This window comes from Stenella coeruleoalba, assembly GCF_951394435.1.
Source record: "Stenella coeruleoalba genome assembly, chromosome: 4".
Lineage (NCBI taxonomy): Eukaryota > Metazoa > Chordata > Mammalia > Artiodactyla > Delphinidae > Stenella > Stenella coeruleoalba.
The window spans coordinates 149,475,285-149,495,011 of NC_137149.1; the positions used below are offsets into that span (position 1 = coordinate 149,475,285).

At 44.3% G+C, this 19,727-nt stretch overlaps 1 protein-coding gene across 4 annotated transcripts in view; it reads right to left on the reverse strand.

Moving 5' to 3' along the window:
• GUCY1A1 (guanylate cyclase 1 soluble subunit alpha 1) overlaps nt 1–19,727 on the reverse strand; it is a 63,457-nt gene that overhangs the window by 33,383 nt on the left and 10,347 nt on the right. The window lies entirely within an intron of this gene.

Here is a 19,727-nt window from a genome sequence, read left to right on the forward strand (position 1 = left end):
CAACACCGGGGTAAACCAAGAAAGCCTCTCTTCCTAGGGGTCCCTGAGGTCACCCGCACGGCCCTTCTGGCCGACTTTCCCTCTTACTTTTGTTTTTGTTGATGTCCTGACTGAGTCTCCACACAATTCGCAACCCACGTCTCGTTAGTTACTTTTCAGTGGAACCGTGTGGTTGTAAATTCAGCTTATCCACAGTACAATGATCTTGGGCTTCCCTGGTGGCACAGTGGTTAAGAATCCGCCTGCCGATGCAGGGGACACGGGTTCAAGCCCTGGTCCAGGAAGATCCCACAAGCCGTGGAGCCACTAAGCCCGTGCGCCACAACTACTGAGCCTGCACTCTACAGCCCGCAAGCCACATTTACTGAGCCCGCGAGCCTCAACTAAGGAGCTCGCGTGCCACAACTACTGAGCCCGCACGCCTAGAGCCCATGCTCTGCAACAAGAGAAGCCACCGCAATGAGAAGCCCATGCACCGCAACGAAGAGCAGCCCCCACTCGCCGCAACTAGAGAAAGCCCGTGAGCAGCAACGAAGACCCAATGCAGCCAAAAATAAAAAATAAAGAAAATAAATTTATTAAAAACAAAAACAGGGCTTCCCTGGTGGTGCAGTGGTTGAGAGTCCTCCTACCGCTGCAGGGGACACGGGTTCGTGCCCCGGTCCGGGAAGATCCCACATGCCGTGGAGCGGCTGGGCCCGTGAGCCATGGCCGCTGAGCCTGCGTGTCCGGAGCCTGTGCTCTGCAACGGGAGAGGCCACAGCAGTGAGAGGCCTGCGTACCGCAAAAACCAAACCAAATCAAACCAAACCAAACAAAACAAAACAATACAATGATCTTGATTAGCTTGGGTCCACCAACTATTTCCATACTTGGAAAATCAAAAAGCACAAAAAAAGTGAAAAAGAACCCATGGTTACTTAACCCCACTAAGTGCCTGTTACAGGGCTGGGAACTCTGTATTTACGTTTAAGCCGCACAGCAACCATTGGGAATAGGTACTATTATCTCCAATGGGCCAGAGGCTCAAAGTTTAGGTCATTCCATTTGAGATGCTAGGAAGTGCCAGAACTAGGGTTCAAATGTGCGTCCTTCTGCCTCCACGGCCAGTCCCTTTCGATGAACCCAAACTCACTTTACCAAGTGAGACTGGCTTCTAAGTAATCAGGCTTAGTTTATACAGTAGGATTAGTTTATCTTAAAGATACGGGTTTTGTTTACATTAGAAAGCAAACAAGAGCATAATTCTCCTGCTCACTGGCTCGTGGTACTTGAATCATCCGGGGTAAAATCTTACGTCATGGGTATGTATAGCTGCTTCACTCTGTGTAGAGCAGAAGCTAGCGCACCATCGTGAAGCGATCATACGCCAATAAAGATGTTAAAAAATAAATCTTATGTTTCCGTCTTTGGAACTGGAGTTCAATTATTTTCTCGTCTTTTCTATGCCCCTCCGTGCTCTCAGTATGTTCCTAATATGTATAAGCATCAGCTTGTAACTTGTCACAGATAAGTTACTAACAAGCTTATAACAATGGACAATTCACTTCCTAAACTGGGACAAATAAGGAAGCTAAATTCACATCCGACAGCCCCTGGGGTGTTGCTGGGTTATCGGGTTTGAGGAGGATGATGGATGCTGACTGGCCAGAAGAAGCTGCCAGGACTCTCTGTTTCTTTTTCTTTTTAAAAATTTTTATGTTATATTGGACTACAGTTGATTTACAATGTTGTGTTAGTTTCAGCAAAGTGACTCAGTTAGACACATATATACCTATTTTTTCAGATTATTTCCCCTTATAAGTTGTTACAAAATATTGAGTAGAGTTCTCTGTGCTCTACAGTGGATCCTTGTTGGTCATCTATATAGTAGTGTGTGTATGTTAATCCCAAACTCCTAACTTATCCCTGTCCCCCGCCTTTCCCCTTTGGTAACCATAAGTTTGTTTTCTATGTCTGTGAGTCTGTTTCTGTTTTGTAAATAAGTTCATTTGTATCATTTTTTAAGATTCCACATATAAGTGACTCTCTGTTTCTTAAAGTCAAACCCCAAACCTGTGATCACACGTCATTCTTTTTTTGTGTTTTTTTTTTGCGGTACGCGGGCCTCTCACTGTTGCGGCCTCTCCCGCTGCGGAGCACAGGCTCCGGACACGCAGGCTCAGCGGCCATGGCTCACGGGCCCAGCCGCTCCGCGGCATGTGGGATCTTCCCGGACCGGGGCACGAACCCGTGTCCCCTGCATCGGCAGGCGGACTCCCAACCACTGCGCCACCAGGGAAGCCCGATCACACGTCACTCTTATTCTGCGGGCAGAGAAGAGGGCACTTCTCCGTCAGTGGGCTGCTGAGTGGCCCAAAGGTAATCTGGTGATGCAGGAACGGCTACGTGGATTCTGAAAAACCTACAGATCTAGGGCTCTCAACCAGGCTTCGTTTAAGATTCAATTCTACAAGTGTCTGCTTCTCAGTCTTTAATGTATCTCAACATAACTGTTACTGTTTACTAATTCCTGTCCTCACACACACTGTAGATCAGGGTCAAACCTTCCCGTAAAGGGCCACAGGTCACTTCAGCTTTGCAGTCAGTGGCTCCACTCCCCATTGCTGGCAGGAAAGCGGCCACAGCAGATACACAGAGGGCCGGGCATGGACGTGTTCCCATAAAAACAGGCTGCACTGGGCCCACAGGCCACAGTGTGCTGACTGCTGTTTGCGAAAAGCTGAGCAAATTAACTGAAGCATTTAAATCCAAATATAATTTTGACTATAGGGTCAGAGTTACTTCCTCACCTCTTCTCCCCATCCCACTCCTAAAATACAGAACCTCTATGGAGCCAGTTCTGTGCAACTTGGAGATAATAAAGGAGAGTATAGTAGATAATATTAAGTAAATATTCATTCATAAAAATTATAATACCATTATTTCATATGAATTTTTAGGAAGAAGGACCGTATTAATTGAATGCCATGGTTTCAGTTATGTAAACGTATAATACGATAACTAGAAAAGAGGGCACTCAAAAAAAAAAGGAGGCCACAAAAAACACAAGATTATATGTTGGAGTCGATGCAGGTCTGGAATTTCTTCCTCAAACAAGTTATCCTGGTACCTATTAGAATTTTAGTATTGGACCTAGGAGTTTGACATAATGTAGTTTATGAAAATTCTTCCATTACGCTTAATCTTCTCATTTAAATTGGATTTCAACCCCTGTCTCCAAACCCAATATTTTACCCTCATCTTCTCTTCAATCTCACTAGAGCAGGATACAACTGACCAGTCAACGTTCCTGGAAATTCTTTCTTCTCCGAGATGGCGCAATGCTCTAATTTCCAGCCAATGTGCCTAATGTGGTTTTTTTTTTTATTAAACTAAAAACAGCGACAGGAAACAAGTTGTGCATACTGCAAGGTCACTTAAGTGTTTAGTCTCATTAAATCACATATGTATCAACAAACTAATTAGCATCCTTTGTCTGCTCAGCTGATGAGATTACACTATGAACAGATGCTGATACCTTGGAAACCCGTGTTTGTCTTGCGTTTGCCGGGAAGACAGACTACGTTCTTCAACAGAACGAACGATGATTTTCACGTGTAACATTAGCAGCAACTTCAGAAACGGTTGGGTCAGTTCCTGAATCCAGTACAGAGCTGGGTGTAGAGATGGTAGTGACAGGGGAAGGAAAAAACAAGTGAATCAAAGTGATAAATTTGGTGACAAGGCCTTGGCAAGCAGTGGGAGAGAGATTCTCAGAAACTCGGAGGGGTATTTGCCATCCCCAGGGTTGATGATTAAACGGCCTCCAAGTCCATTGACTGCTCTCTCCCTTTACTGGTAAGTGATTAACTCCACTAGGGTGAGAATAAAGACCCAAGTACTGGCCTCAAATTAATAACCGGGAGGCAGAAAGTGGATCTATGTGTGTGTATAACTGATCCACTGTGCTGTGCACCTAAAGCTAACACAGCATGGTAAAGCAACTGGACTCCAATAACAATTTAGAAAAGTGATGAGGATGCCTTGCTGTGCAGGTAACGGGATTCTCCATCATGAACCTCTAGCAGAGAATGAAGCCCCAAACCCTTGTTTCCACATGTAAAAAGAAAACCTGAAGAAAGCACCCTATGCATACTCCATCACACAGAAAGCCTGTTTTCCAACAGCAGGTCATATGCCAGACTTAGCGCCCAGCCATGCCGAAACCTGTGATTCAAGAAATGAAAGTGTTTTAAGATTAAATTCCAAAGTCCAGCTTTTGAAGAGTAGCTGAAAGAAGAGAGAACTTCAAAACAAACTGCCTCGGGAAGGATAAAGTGTACCAACCCCAGCCCAAGCTGTAGCAACCATTTTCATAAATAAACGTCAAGAAGACAGCTTCATGTTCAGAAAATCGAACGTTTTCATTCCTTAAAAGCTGAAAAATTATTAAATAAAAATCCAAAAATCAGGCCTTTAAAATATGTTTCTTTTCACCTGGCAGTAAGCAATGTGTATAGAACTTTCCCCTGCGATAGATCAGGACAGCAGGACAAAGTAGTAGAAAAGCTGGTGAGAACTTCCAAGTCTGGGCAGTGCTGGGCAGAGGGAGGGCCAGCGAAGGCCCCACTCCCAGCTCCCCAGTCCCCTCTGCTTCCCCTTCTGGTCACGGCCCCTGGGCTGCGCTCACCCCCTCAGATGAGATTTATTCCTGTGCCTACGAGGCCCTGGCTTTGCTTCTACCATGTCACTCAAACCTCCGTTGGCTAAATTCAACCGTGCGCTCCTGAAACTTAAAGCTCTGCACACACCTGACTCCCCGTGCTGCTGGCATTTTGCTTTTCATAACCTCCGCTCCCACGGATTCTCTGATGCTCTGGATTGCTTCCTGCTTCATTACGTCATTCCTCCACTTGTTCACTTTCATTCTGTTCAACAAGCGTTTATGGACGGCCTAACTGTGTGGGACCTTCTTCCAGACGCAAGGGCAGAGCCACACACAAAAGACGTCACAGCCACATGGAGCTTACAATCCAGTAGAAAAACTATTTCTTTTTTTTTTTTGTAACTCCTAATTTATCCCTCCCCCACCCCTTTTCTCCTTTGGTAACCCAAGTCTGTTCTCTGTCTGTGAGTCTGTATCTGCTTTGTAAATAAGTTCATTTGTACCGCATTTTCGATTCCACATATTAGCAATATCACGTGGCGTTTGTCTTTGTCTGTCTGACTTACTTCACTCGGTATGATAATCTCTAGGTCCATCCATGTTGCTGCAAATGGCATCATTCCGTTCTTTTTTATGGCTGAGTGATATCCCATTACATATTCGTACCACATCTTCTTTATCCATTCCTCTGTCGATGGATAATTAGGCTGCTTCCATGACCCGGTTACCGTAAATACTGCTGCTGCAAACACTGGGGTGCGTGTGTCTTTTTGATTTATGGTTTTCTCCGGATAGATGCCCAGCAGTGGGATTGCTGGGTCATAACAGCAACTCTATTTTTAGTTTTAAAGGCACCTCCTTACCGTTCTCCACAGTAGCTGCACCGACTTACACTCCCACCAGCAATGTAGGAGGGCTTCCTTTAGGAAAACTCCTCCTGACACGACAGTTCCCAGTGTGATGTGTGCTATTAAAGGACAGGCACACTGCGATCTAGGAGGGACACGAGGGATCCAAACCCAGTCCCAGCAGGAAGAGACCGCGAGCTGAACGGGGGCCACGAGCCAGGTGAAGAGAGCCCCAGAGAGAACAGCGCGCTTGGAGGCCAGGACGGACCCAGTCACGTTCCAGGAACTGAACCAATCCCGGCCCGGCTGGAGCAAGCGGTCAGGGAGCTCCCGGGGAGGCCAGGACGGTGCAGACGCGAGCGTGTAATCCACGCCGCGTAAGCCACCGCTCTCTTCTGAGGGCAATCAGCCGAGTGACTAAGAGGTGAGATCGGGATCGTATTTTTAAAAGATTATCTGAAATGCAGGATGAGGGCTGCATCAGAGTTGGGTGGGATTACGGAGACACCCTGAGGATAAAAAGTGGATCAACCCCTGCAGTGTTTCACAGACAGAACCCACAGGCTGTGTCTCCCGGGGGGACGTGGTAATGAAGGGAAGGGAGCCCAGAGTCCCCGGACTCACCTTCTCAATACCCCAGCCCCGCGGAGGGGAGACCAGGGTCCAGGGACGGCCACCAAAACGGTCTGCAGTTCACTTCGCAGGATTTGGTCATTAGGCCATCACTAAGCCCAGATGTGCAGTTTTCAATATTGCGTAACCCCTCGTGGGGGCTGGATGCTTCAACTCTCCTACTGAAACCCCCTTTAGGGAAGCAATTCTTCCTTCTTCAAAAGCCCAGACGTGGGCAAGCTGACTGCCGTTCAGATTCCAGGCCAGGGACTCACCCTCCCGGGGCAAGGCGTCTCTAGCTCTCTGCAAGAGTAGAGGTTGCTTTTCTTAAATATTTTTGTTCCTAAGAGCCAGTACTGGTCACCCTCCCCCAAACTAAGAGGTCAACTCTGAAGTCCACGGCGACCTCAGCTCTGGGGACCCAAAATTCCAGCATCCCCCACTGGAAACAACTGCCTCACTAAAGCTACACTACGGGACATAACTTATGTTTAACACACTACATTAATCCTTTCTTGAAAAAAGGTGGCTGTGATCCATACCTTTCTTATTGCATTCAGCAGGCAATTCAGTGACAAGTTTGAAGTAAGAGCGAAGTTTAGTGCACTCTAGAGTAGGGAGGTTTTTAACTCTAAGAATGATCATTTTTTGATTCTCAATTGTTACAGCAAAATGTCTACAGGATGCTTTGTAACTAATTAAGGAGTAAAACCTTTGGGACTATAAATCCTGAGTATCTGTGCTTTTAACGATCACCACTGAAATCTGAATGCGTACAGTTACTATCTCTTCAAATTAAATATCATTCCCACTTATGGCAGGTCACGAGGAAATCAGATAAACATTTCGGTATTTTGTTCCTCTAACACATGAAATAATCTCCAGCTACTCCTCTAACCCCTATCATAGTTATACTGCTCAAACAGCTCCTTACAAAGACATAGTCATTTAAAATACATTTACAGGGGCTTCCCTGGTGGCGCAGTGGTTAAGAATCCGCCTGCCAACGCAGGGGACACGGGTTCAAGCCCTGGTCCGGGAAGATCCCACATGCCGCGGAACAACTCAGTCCATGCGCCACAACTACTGAGCCTGCGCTCTAGAGCAACAAGAGAAGCCACCGCAATGAAAAGCCCACGCACGGCAATGAAGAGTAGTCCCCTCTCTCCGCAACTAGAGAAAGCCCGTGCACAGCAACTAAGACCCAATGCAGTCAAAAATAAATAAATAAATAAAATAAAATTTAAAAAAAAAAAATTTACAGAAAATATAGTGATTATTATGAGAAGGGTTAAGGGAGACGAGTAAGGCCTTTTTACTCTATGAAAAGCCATCTTGTTTTCATCTATTTGCAGATAAACACTGTGTATTTCTGTATTGTGGTTTGGCTCATACTAATAAATAGGGGAATAATGTCAGCGTAAAGTAGCGGTCACATTTGAAGACGCCCACCCACCCCTGCAGGTCCCCTCATCTCAGTCTGAACACACGCCCTGTCTTGGAAAAACCTGTTACAGAGTTTCCTTTATTGGTTCCTTGTCTCAGCAGGCTCTGTGCTTTCCTATAATATAGGCCCTTCCAATCAAGCTACCTTTCTTCCCTTAGATCAGTCCTATAATTACTGTAGCACGGTATTCATCAGAATTCAGCTTGTCTTTTAAACTAATCTTGTATATTTGTTAGGACTGTTATAGCTTTTGTTAGTGTCCATAAGTGCTGACTGGTTTCACCCCAACATATTTTCTTCCCATAAATCCTTTCATTTTTAGTGTGTAGTTTTGCAACATACAGCTTTTTAGGAAGTTATGTTGTATAAGAAGTGCCTATATTCTCAGCAATGTTGTTTGTTTTTTTTTGTTTTTTTGCGGTTCGCAGGCCTCTCACTGTTGTGGCCTCTCCTGTTGCGGAGCACAGGTTCCGGACGCGCAGGCTCAGCGGCCATGGTTCACGGGCCCAGCTGCTCCGCGGCACGTGGGATCTTCCCGGACCGGGGCACGAACCCGCGTCCCCTGCATCGGCAGGCGGACTCTCAACCACTGAGCCGCCAGGGAAGCCCCTCTCAGCAATGTTTGATTTAAATTTACAAGTAAGGCGGGAATTCCCTGGTGGTCCAGTGGGTAGAACTTGGCACTTTTACTGCCCAGGGCCCAGGTTCAATCCCTGGTTGGGCAACTAAGATCCCCCAAGCTGTGCAGCCAAAAAAATAAAGTAAAATAACAGGTAAGTTGAAAAGCCTACTTAACTACACGGGAGAAAACCCAATAAAGTCACATTCTCTAAGACTCTACAGATCTCGTTATGACTTAGGTCGTAAACCCTGATGAAACTTTCCAAATGGACCCCACGTGAGGAGCTGAGTGAGGCTCCGGGACCAGAGGCTCCACCTTTGCCTCTTCCTCTACCCTTTACCAGCTCTGTGACGTGAGTCAAGTTCTTAGTCTAACTTCACCTCCACTTTCTCCATGTGGAAATAGGGATCCTAATAACAACGATTTCATCCACGTGCTGTGAAGGTAAACATATAAAGTACTTAGGAAAGCACCTAGCACAGTACGTGCTGAATAAATGTCAACCAGCACATTTCCTTCTCAGCAGTCGTGTGATACCGAACCATTTTCTTAACTTCACTGAGCTTCTGTTACCTCACCGGTAAAATGGTATGAGACAGGGATATACGAGAGATCAGAGAAAATATATGTAAAGGCCTTCCACAGAACAATCACACTCACAGAAGGTCACTAAATACATGATTGACAAATGTATTCTATCTTCTCAGAAAGACAGGTAATGTTTTCAAGCTACGACATTTTTTCTCTTCACTTTTCAAAACCAAGGGAACTCTGATTTATATCAGGTGCTTGGTGTCCCACAAATATAAAAAACATTCTCCACTTGAAGAACACGGCTGCACACCAAGAAAGTTGTTATCTATGTCAATAGTTAGGGCTCCTTTCATTGAATTACCAAATAGTAGAGTTTACAGCACAGCCCAGGGCACTAAGATGCCATTTTGGTTTCATTTTATGTAATTCTATCAGCGAATAAGTTGCATGCCAAAGTTCTTTAATAAAATATTAGAATAAACATTGAAGAACTATGCTAGATTTTAAATCTCTTTTTCCACTCATTAAACCAAACTCGTTATATCAATCGAGCAAATATTATGTCATTGGAGTTCATACCATTTTCAATAAATACACATTATTCCCAATGTGGAAATTTTTTAAACAAAATAAACTCATAACAACCAAGGTAAAATAGAAATTCCATGGCATCTGATTTTCTTTTCCTAGAAGTACATTCTGGGATTGACTGTCATATCTGCGGAGCATCTGATTTAACATTTTGAACAACGAGGAGGCATTAAGGTGGCTTCTCCTTGATGGGAAGGAAGCGTGACCCTACGAGCACAGAATTCACTCTATGGTGGAAGAAAGTCAAATCATCTGGGCTCTAACCTGTCATATTTGGAAGGAAGATTATGGAAGAAGACACAACAATGACTCTGGATCCTTCTAATCCAGCCCTTGGAACTTTTCCCAAGATCCTTGAGAAGAAAGACCACAAACTAACAGAGTCCTAAAAACGTAAGATCTGTGAGCATTGCTGGAGACAGAACCTTCCCAGCCTCACCACGAACAAATCAATCAAGACGCGTACGCCTGGCCACACAGGCACCAACAAAGAGAAAACCAAGGAGACCCGAAGAAATGCATGGCAATGGAGGCGCGGGTGGCGAGCCAACGGGAGGGTCAGACGAAGCTAAGCCAGCCCTGAGCAGGCCGCTGGGCACTCGTGGGGTCGGCCTGTGGGTCAGGTCCAGCCTACTGCCCGGTTTCGTCCAGGCTTTGCGCTAAGAATGGTCTTCACATTATGTAATGGAGGCAAGCCAAAAGAACGTCTCATGATGACCGAGCACGAAATGAAATTCAAATTGCGGTGTCCACAAATACAGCTTCACTGGAACACAGCCCTGCTCTGCCAGAAGAAGAAACATAGTTGGTCTCTGCCCACTCTCGCCCTTTTCTGTTTCCTGGCTCGCAGCTCCGCAAACACTTGGAATCTCCAGGGGGATGGTGTTGTTTACGCAAACCAGGTAGCTGGTGGCTGGAGGCCCCTGGGCAGCCTAGGACGGGGCCTCCTTGCCACGGAAGCCAACCTGAGATTAGAAGGTTGGAACTTTGCATCCCTCCCAGATCTCTCGGGGGCGGGCAGGGGGGGTTGGAGGTTGAGTTAATCACTAATGGGCAATGAGTTAATCAATCATGCCTACATAACGAAGCCTCCGCAGAAAACCCCAAGCGCAGGGGCGAGCTCTGGGCTGGGGAGCACGTGGAGGTGTAGAAGGACGATGCGCCCAGAGCTCACGGAAGCTCCGGGTCCTTCCCCACGCCTGCCCTGTGCGCCTCTTCCATCTGGCCGCTCTTGAATTGCATCCGTTTATAATCAACGGGTAATATAGTAAGGAAGCTGCTTCCTGAATTCTGTGAGCTCCTCTAGCATAATGTGGACCTCAAGGGGTGGGCCGTGGGAAGCTTCCACTTAGAGTTGGTTGTGGCATGAATTTGAGATTAGGCTCTGAAGTTGGGGCGGCCTTGTGGGGCTGAGCCCTTAATTAATCTATGGGATACGGTCTCAGAACTGAATGAAACTGTAGGACACCCAGATGGCGTCGGGAATTTCCTGGGGAGGAAACACACACAGTTGCTGTCGGAAGTGAAGTACTGATGAAAGAAGGAAGACGGGGCTTTTCAATGTTTACAAGTTCATCCACTTACCTGTGGCCTAAGGCTGCTGCTTTGGAACACAGTGGCGGAGCTGAGTAATTGCGACAGAGACCCAAGGCCAGCAAAGCCTAAAATATTTACTGTCTGGTCCTTTATAGATTCCGTTTGCTGACCTTATAAGACATCATATACATTATCTCATCGAATCTTCACAACCATCTGACGGGGAGCGAGTGTGTATATGTTACACAAGAAGAACCTCAAATGTAGATTAAGGAACTTGTGCTTGGTCATTGCTAGTGAGTGGCAGAAACAGGAGGTGAACCCAGGTCCATCTGGTTATAAAGCCAATGCTCTGGGGTGACTTTGAAAAATGGGGGACTTTTATATACCATAGTGATTATTACTCAAATTGTTCTGGCAGTACATACAGTCGGGGAAAACAAAGGTTAAATTTATCTGCTAAAATGGAAGGTCAGACTTTTGGGCCTGGGACCGAGGGAATGAAGACATCCCAGAAACGCAGGTGGGAGGGGCCCTCTTGGGACCCCTGTGAACTCTAAGGAGACCCCGTTGTGCAAAATTTCACTTTGAGCCTCTTTGGTTTTAGGAATCAAAGTAGAATCAGAAGACAACTAGAGGGGCTTCCCTGGTGGCGCAGTGGTTAAGAATCCACCTGCCAATGCAGGGGACACGGGTTCAAGCCCTGGTCTAGGAAGATCCCACGTGCCGCGGAGCAACTAAGCCTGTGCGCCACAACTTCTGAGCCTGTGCTCTAGAGCCCGTGAGCCACATACTACTGAGCCTGCATGCCACAACTACTGAAGCCCGCGAGCCACAACTACTGAGCCCGCGAGCCACAACTACTGAAGCCCGTGCACCTACAGCCCATGCTCCGCAACGAGAAGCCACCACAATGAGAAGCCCGCGCACTGCAATGAAGACCCAACGCAGCCAAAAATAAATTTATAAAAAAAAAAGACAACTAGAAAAACTGTGGTTGTCTCTGACACACTTAAAGCATCTTTATTGTAAAGGAGAGGAATAAATTATGGGAAAGTATATTTTTCTAGAAATTTTCTTTTAAAATCCTAGGGAAAAGGCTAATAACGGTGAAAAAAAACCAGAGCTGGATTAGAGTAATGTTGACACAGAAGAGAGTTAGATTTTTTGAGTTAGATCTTCCCTCTTCTGTGATTCACCCAAAGCTCCCGTCCTGGAGACCTCGGGCGGGGGGAGAGAGGTTTCTCTGGCAGCTCCGGGGGAGTGGGGTACACAGGCCACTGACTGGTTAGAGGCTGCCGGGCAGTCACGGGCCTTCTAGAGTTTTCCGTTCAGCTCTTTCTCATTCTTGAGACAGAAAATGGTCTTCTGTCACTGACACTGAGACACGGTCCTTGAAGCTTATGCTGGAACCAGGCCAGCCGAAGAAATGCAGCAAATTCCAACAGAAATTCACTTCTTTCTGAGTTTCTACATTAGGATCAGTTCAGAAGAAATCATTACCAGAAATGACACCTGGCTTCTGAACACGGATTTGCAGGTGTGTGTCTGGACACCCCAAGGGGCATGTTGAGAGAGCAGGTTCTTTCCCATTAAACCCCAAACCACGACTACATTGTTTTAAGGCCTTCTCATCTCGGACCAACTGAAAACAGGGAGGGTCCGAAGAAACTTTCCTGTTCACAGCGAACACAAACAATGTGTCTCCTGCATTTCAGTATCTTTTACACAAAAGTCAACATAAGGACACAGGCACTTACATGATACAAGTTCAGAACTTGAGACCTTAGAGGCTGTTAACTGCAGTCCTTCCCACTCACAGATGGCGGAACAGAAATCCAGATTCTCGTGACTTGGCCCAAACCCCAAAGCTCCTGAGGGACAGAGGTCGCTCAGCAGCTGAGGCCACGTGATCACTCCACACACTCTGGTCACCTCCTCAGCTGAAAGGCAGAGACGCCCCCGCCATCGTGGAGGCCCCGCAATGGCTGCGATGCTTCGAGAACACGTCCACGCTCCGTCCTCTGAGTTCGAGTCCCACCCCTGTTGATCTGAGAGTTACCACACGTGCTCCACGTTAGTCCAGTCGGAGGGTCACCCGTGCTCTCACCTCGCACCAGCATCAACACTCGCTGCTAAACGGGCTTGGCTGTCTACAGTTTCTGAAACATTTCCCCAGGCTCTTTTCCACGATTTTCTCATCACCTCTTGCACTTTCTCAAGAAGCTATCTTTAGTCCTTTTTTAATTCTCTAAACATATTTTCTAAATAGCCTGACTTACTCATTACCCTGTCTTTGCCACTTAATTGGAAGTTAGGTATGTTTCCAGCCTTAATCTAACTAGCCAACGTAGATCACAATTTATCTGACTTTAGGCTCCTAGTAAGTTAATTTTATGCTGAAATTAAAAGACAGGACTACCGGCTTGGAGTCATCTGGTATAAACGTGGATGGGATACAGATATATCAAGTCCTTATTATATGGTTCACTCAGTCTTTTCCCTTTATTTTCCCTGGATCCTTCTGTACGTGCAGCAAATACACGTACAGATACGTGTATTTGCTTACAAATACACATATGTAAGCAACACACAACTGGAGAAGAAATCATTTTCAGAAAGTTTTCCTACGTATTTTCCTTTTCTATCTTAGTTTGTATGAGCTGTCCTATTCGTTTTTACTATTTTTGTCCAATTATTTTCCTTTTCTTTTTTATCACTTCCATTATTTTATTATTTAATGTTTACCTTTTTTGGAAAGGAAGAATCTCACTACTCATAGAAATGCATGAAATTCACTGAGCTCATTTGAAAATGACAAGAGATTGGACCTGAAGCCATGAGCGAAAGGGCACGCCATGGAGGAAGTACAGCGAGGTGAACGGGGCGGGGGGAATGCAGGAAGTTGTGGGAAAGGCAGGAAAGGGTGGTGCTAGAGATACTACAAAATTAAAGTTGGCATCAGTGGCAAATGACTAGGTCTGAGAAGCAGGATGACTCAGGTTCTGTCTGGAAGGATGTTGGGCCATTGATAGAGGCCCCAGAAGCCGGTTTGACAAAGTGATGGTCAGCTGTGCTTTGTACACGTGGACCTTGAATTCTTAGCGGGACATCTGGGTAGAGATGCACCTGAAAACTGAAGTCTTTAAGGAGTGTAAAGCAGATTAGAGATATGAATCTGTGTCCTCTAGATAGAGGAAGCCGTTTAAATCGGGACTTTAACTCAAACCGTTCAATGTCAAAGGGCCGCAGAAGAGAGATAAAACGGCCACGTGGATGACTGGGGAATATTTGTACTTAAGAATTGAAGAAGGATGTTAGGACTCAGATGGAGAAGCAGAGATCAGAAAAGTATGCTGAGAATGAAAAAGAAGAGGACACACGTTCAAACAGAGGGGTTTGTTGGGAGACCGAAGAGGGTCGGGGGGTGTGGTGGTCAGCCAGGCCTGCTGTAACTCAGCACCACAAACTGGGTAACTGGGTGCCCGCGACAACCTTAACACGTCTTCTCAGGTTCTTCAGGCTGGAAGTCAATGGCAGGGTGTTAGCATGGACGAGTTTTGGTGAAAGCTGGCTTTGTGGCTTGCAGATGTCTACCTTGTCACATGGAGGGGGGCAAGAGAGAAGAAAGAGAGAGACAGAGACAGAGAGAGAGAGAGAGACAGAGGGAGAGGGAGGGAGAGAGAGAGCGACAGAGGGAGAGGGAGAGGGAGAGAGACGCGATAGTTCTCAGGTATCTCTTCTTAAAAGGGCACTTAACCCCATCATGAAGTCCTGTAACAGGGAAGAACAAGTCTGACTCCGCGTTGGAGCTGCTTCTTTTTCTTTAACCTTTGTGTTCTGTTGCTTTTTGCTACAAGGTAATCGCTATAATCAAGTTGCCTATAAGCTTAAATTATCCATAATGGCCCATCTCTGGGAACCCGGCCTCCCAGGTCATGAGCATTAAGCTAAAATAACTTTGTTCAGCTCACAGGCCCACCTGTGAACGTCTGCAGCAAGGAAGAAATTCGTACATCCCCTCCGGAGTCTGAAGCGGAAATATCTGCAACAACCTATTACCTTTTTCATTGTACTTTACCTCCTCACCTCCCTCTCCTTGTTCTATAAAAGAAACTAGCATCCAAACCTGGTTAAGATGCTTCTTCAGGACCCTAGTCCACCATCCTCTCAGTCTGCAGGCTTTCCGAATAAAGTCCCTATCGCCTGCGTCCACACCGCGTCTTTCGACGTATTGTCCCGTTGTGTGGCGAACGGAGCGAGCTTGGACTCGGCAACACTCCCACCCCCACCTAAACCTAATACTAGCCAATAAACATCTCTTTGTGTTCAATAATATTAGTCATGAGACAAAAACCCATTAGAATGTCTAAAATTTAGAAGTCTGACAATGCCAAGACTTGATGCTGATGCGGAATAACGGGAATTTTTCGTAAACTGCTGGCGGGAAAGTAAAAAGGAGCAAACCACTTTGGAAAGCAGTTTGGTGGTTTCTTAAAAGGCTGAACACACCCTATCATACCACCCAGCTATTCCATTTCTAGGTATTTACTCATGAGAAAGGTAAATACATATACAAACAAAGACTTGAACACAGACATTCATGAAGCAGGTTTACTTGTAACAATCAAAAACTGGAAACAACTGAAATGTCTTCGATCACGTGAATGAATAAGATGGTGTATAGCCATATGTGCAAACGACTGTTATCCAGCAGAAACATGCAACAAAGAAGATAAATCTCAAAATCATTATCTGAGTGATGGGACTGCACACACGAGAGTCCACACCGTAACAGTACTTTGTATAAAATCAAGACACTGCAAGCAAACCCGGACTTACAGACAGCAGATCAACGATCGCCTGGAGATAGAGGAGGGGTGCTGATTGGAAAAGGACACAAGAAATTGTTTAGGGGTGACGGAAACGACTTCTATCTTGATTGGGGTGACGGGTTAACGGGTGTATACACCTGTCAAATCTTATCCAACTGTATATTTTTTGTATTTGAGGTTTATTTTAAGTGTCATACCTTAGCCAGGTCATTAAAAAAAAAAAAAAAAACCAACTCAGTGGAGGACTAAAAGAACCTAAATGAACTAAATTCCAAAATAAATAAATAAGAAGCCATGGAAGAGATGAGACCTGGGCTATTTTCATCCCAGATCAAGTGGTGGAAGCTGGCAGAATCTCCCACAGGCCGGGGTCAAGAGTGGCTGGTTAAATGTCTATCAGACTTTTAGCTGCTGGAGGAGAGATTAGATCACCAAGGACCCCGAAGCTAAGATGGGCTGGTCCTCCACCTCGCAGCCTAATATGTGTATGTGGTACATGACACACACACCTGACAGATGACATGAGAAGAGGAAGAAAAACGTGACCCACGGTCAAGAGAAAACAGTCAACAGAAAGAGACCAAGAAGTGGCCAAGATGTTGTCACCAGACAGGAACTTTACAACACCCGTGATAAACATACTAAAGAATCCAGTGGCCTAGTTGAATAGCAGGCATAAATAGGGAGCTTCCATTAAGAAACTGAACATAGAGAAAAAGAAGCAATCCGAAATGCTGAAAATGAAACATCACAGCAAGGGAAATAAAGAATTCCATTTACCATCAGAGGAAAGGATCAGTGAACATGAAGTCAGGTTAACAGAAATAACCCCAACAAAAACACAAAGAGAATAAAGAGTGATAATGGAAAAGCATCTGAAATCTGTAGAACAATATCTAAAGGTCTAATATACATGTATCTAGAGTCCAGGGAAAAAAAGAGAGGAGATGGAAGCAGAAAAATATTTGAACAAATAATGTCTGGGAATATTCCATATTTGATGATAGCATCAAACACAGATCCAAGAAGTTCATTAAACCCCACACATGATAAATACAAAGAAAACTACACCTAGGCATAATGTTATCAAACCTCTGAAATTCAAAGATAAAAAGAAAACTTTCAAAAAGCATCCAGAGGTGAAAAAAAGAAATATAATAAAGAGGGAGTAAATGATTTTTACTTACTTTTCTCCAGAATAGAGAAGAGCAGGTAATGCAAAAAAACGTATGGGCTGAAAGAAGAAAACTACCCTCTTTACCTTAAATTATAAATCCAACAAAATATTCTTCGAGTTAACATGAAAAAAAAGAAGTTTCCTAAACACTACAGTCATAACTTTGGTGGAGAATTTAGGTACTTTAATTTAACTGAATTTCTATCATTTGTATTAAATGTATTAATTTTTTTCTGGTTTTATGTGTTTTATTTGGAAGTTCATAGATCAGCAAAACCTAACTCTAAAGCTCATAATGCTATAGAGTCTAATCTGTTTTAAAAACAAATGCTACTGATTATATGTAAAATCATATACAAACCAACAGAAAAACTGATATGTCAGCCATTAAGGTGGTAAAGCATAGTTTTTTTAAAATTAAATTTAAAATTAAATTTAAATTAAATTAATTAATTTATTTTTATTTATTTATTTTTGCTGCATTAGGTCTTTATTTCTGCATGCCGGCTTTCTCTAGTTGCGGCAAGCGAGGGCTTCTCTTCATTGTGGTGCGTGGGCTTCTCATTGTGGTGGCTTCTTTTGTTGTGGAGCACGGGCTCTAGGCTCATGGGCTTCAGTAGTTGTGGCACGTGGGCTCAGTAGTTGTGGCTTGTGGGCTCTAGAGCGCAGGCTCAGTAGTTGTGGCTTGCGGGCTCTAGAGTTCAGGCTCAGCATCTGTGGCGCATGGGCTTAGTTGCTCCGCGGCATGTGGGAACTTCCTGGACCAGGGCTTGAACCCGTGTCCCCTGCATTGGCAGGCGGATTCTTAACCACTGAGCCACCAGGGAAGTCCTAAAGCATAGTTTTTAGAGGATGGACCCTGCCTGGCTAAAAAGACTGGTTCCACCACTAATTCAATGTATGACATTTAAGCAAATTATTTTTCTACTCTTGACTTTGTTTCCTGACCTTAAATTAAATGATAAGGGTAGAACATTCTCAAGGGTTTCAAGAAAGGTAATTGCGTTTTAACAATGCTTGGAATATAGTATGTACTTAATGAATGTTGACTATTATGACCTGAAATTAGGTTTACATTAGCCCCTTGATGCTACTTTGTTCAAGGCTTGGTTAACAAAGCAGTAGTTGTCAAAGGGCTCCAAGTTCTGCGCACCCTGGGGTGCCCCAAGAGCCCCTCCTGGAAGGTGCAAGGTCAGAACTGCTTTCATAACAGCACTGGGATACCATGTGTCCTTTCCATCCTCATTCTCTCTCAAGTACGCAGCAGCTTTCTGGAAGTTAACACGACATCTACAAGGTCATCATTATGCAGCTAATGAAATGCATGCCCCCTACTTCTACGTAGTAGGTTTAGGGTATGAATGTGTATATTCAGGTATTAACCCCGTTTGTTCTCCGAACTTCTACTGTGGTCTTTCTCCCTTTCATTCGTTATACTTGCTCTGATCTCTGTAACCTCATTATTGCCCCAAAATCATTATTTTGAAATTCCCAAGTTCTTCTTGTATCTACATGTAAACACAAGAAGTAACTACCCCTTGGGATTTTGTTTTGCAGTGATATTATATTATATTAGCTTTTCTAAAGTTAAAAATTTTATTTTAACAGTTATTATTTTAGAATTTAATAATACTTATTCTAATGTAAAGAAAAAATTATTTATACTTTTCCTTTACTTAAAGACAGATTTTTTTGCTTAAAAGAGGGAACTGGAAAATTTCCTCAACCCACAGCTGCACCACGTACATCTGCCATGGTAGCCTGACAGCTTCCCAGTACTGATGAGATCAGTGGTGATGTTAATTAACGTGATTATTTTGATACTGTATAATATAAAGTGTAAAGTTTGTCAACATTTGGAAGACCTGCAAAACAAGGGGAACCAGTATTTTCCAGTGACCACGATGTTCCAAATTCATGCAGGAATAAAGGTTCCATTCACAGAACAATGGATTTTAATGGTTTCAGATCCCACGTGGCAAGTAACCTTTATGAAATGATCACTTCTCAAATTTTGAATTTTTTATGCCAAAAGAATATCTACAGTTGCCTTAAAACATATTAAACCCCTCCTCTCTTTTCAACTATGCATCACTGTAAGGCTGGTTTTTTTCATACTTCCACTAGAGCAACCTGAATGTGTTAAATATAGAAAACATATTCCTTTTCACTTCAAACGATTGTATATTGACTGTGGGTTCTTCTACCAAATGCATAGTTACTGCTCACAGATATTAAACTTTAAGTTTCAATCTCACTAACCGTGTGGACACACCACCGCTTTACCTTCACATCACACTGCTCTCCATCCGGCAGCGCACACTTCTCTCCAATGCTGGACAAGACCATAGCTTTCTCCTTTAAAGCTGATATTCTGCTCTGGACTCCATCACAGATGCTTCCTTTAAGCCCTTTCTTTCTAATTATTCTACCTATGTAAAATCTTTAATCTTTCTGTCTACCTGAATTCCTGAATTTACCCATCCATCCAACCATTCGTTTATTCATTTGTTCATACATCCTGCAAATTATTTATTAAGCACCTATTACTACATTCTAAGGGATGAGGTTTCAGGAATTAAAAACAAAAACAAACAAATACAAAGAAGCCAATATTAAACCCTAAAGGAGGGTCTCATGTAGGGGTTGGTGGGTGAACAGGATAAAAACACACAAATTCAGTGAAGGTGAACTACCACGACCTGTTGTGATGGGGACACAGAAAATCTGCATCAAATGCTGACACGGTACATTGGTAAGTGCTTCCTCAAATGAATGACTCTTAAGCTGAGCCTTGTTGAATGAGTAAGAAATAACAAGGCATAACAAACAAGAAAAGCTATTCCAAGGAGCAGAAAAGTAGGCGCCAAAGAGAAA